The sequence below is a fragment of the Thunnus maccoyii genome, chromosome 10 (assembly GCF_910596095.1).
Source record: "Thunnus maccoyii chromosome 10, fThuMac1.1, whole genome shotgun sequence".
NCBI classification, from domain to species: domain Eukaryota; kingdom Metazoa; phylum Chordata; class Actinopteri; order Scombriformes; family Scombridae; genus Thunnus; species Thunnus maccoyii.
The window spans coordinates 726,675-728,175 of NC_056542.1; positions in this window are offsets into that span (position 1 = coordinate 726,675).

Here is a 1,501-nt window from a genome sequence, read left to right on the forward strand (position 1 = left end):
TAGGGTAAGGGTTATATTAAGGTTAGTTTGGGGTTATATTAAGGTTAGGGTAAGGGTTATATTAAGGTTAGTTTAGGGTTATGTTAAGGTTAGGGTAAGGGTTATATTAAGGTTAGTTTAGGGTTATGTTAAGGTTAGGGTAAGGGTTATATTAAGGTTAGTTTAGGGTTATGTTAAGGTTAGGGTAAGGGTTATATTAAGGTTAGTTTAGGGTTATGTTAAGGTTAGGGTAAGGGTTATATTAAGGTTAGTTTAGGGTTATGTTAAGGTTAGGGTAAGGTAATATTAAGGGTAATATTAAGCCTGAAGGAAATTAATGCAAGTCATTAATTTCATTAATGATAAATTAAATATCAGATTTGTTTTCTCATTGCGTTCATACATCATATAACTTTGTCACCCTGTATATTTAGTATTATTACATCATTACAACAGTTTTATATGAGACTGTATCACAGAGCTGCTGTGTGAATCTGAGCAGGTTTTAACAGAGTGAGCCCAGATCAAATAAAATAAATATAAAAAAATTATAATTCTATAAGGTTTTTAATAGAGACAAACCAGAGTACAGCAAAGCATCATCGATCATATTAATATTAATGTGATATTGATTATTCTGACAGTAACACACACACCAAGTCTTCATGATTTATGCAATGGGGACTTTTGCTTTTTGTCCCCATAAAGAAGGCGAGTCCCCACAACGTGAGGAATACCTGGACCACACACACACACACACACACACACACACACATCCTGCTGCCAGGAATAACTGCAGCAAGCTCTGAGAAGCTGTAACTTGACCTCTGAGTGTTCAGTGATGACACCTCTTGGCTTTTTATACTACATTTCTTCTAAGCTTTATTTATTCAGGGGGTTTCTCAGAGAGGAAGCTTCTCTGTTTCTGATCACATTCACAGCTGGGAGCTGCCCAGTGCAACCAGTCTGACCTGCTGCCACTGAGCAGCTCCACTGGGGCATCTGGAGTTGAGGGATTTGCTGAAGGGCACCTCAGTGGTGGTAATGACGGCCAGATTTATCCTGCTGGTTCGGGGAATTTAACCGCTGCAGTCACAAGCTCACTTCTCTGACTCTGTATGTTTGTAAATATTATTTGCAAATCATTAAAACTTGTTTAGATTCCTCAAATCATCTCCAGTAAACCTGATCAGATCAGAATTAATTATTCTTGGTGTCGTTGAGGCTTTTATTGTGAAAGAGTGAGTGTTTTTACCTGATCGGCAGTCTGAATCCTTCCTTTTCTCTTCCTCAGGTCGGACTGTGTTCTCCTTCTCTCCTCTTCATGTTTTCTGTTCAGTCCAGTACTGAAGAACTTTGAAGAACCCGGGATGAGCTCCAGAACCAGACTGATGTGGATCAGTTCCTGTCAGCAGCAGCTCTGATGTGAAACACTGAAACACTGAGGAACAGTCAGACACACTGCAGCACAGAGGAGGAGGAGCTCTGAGAGAGAGAGTGTGTTTCAGGAATTCCTCATGTT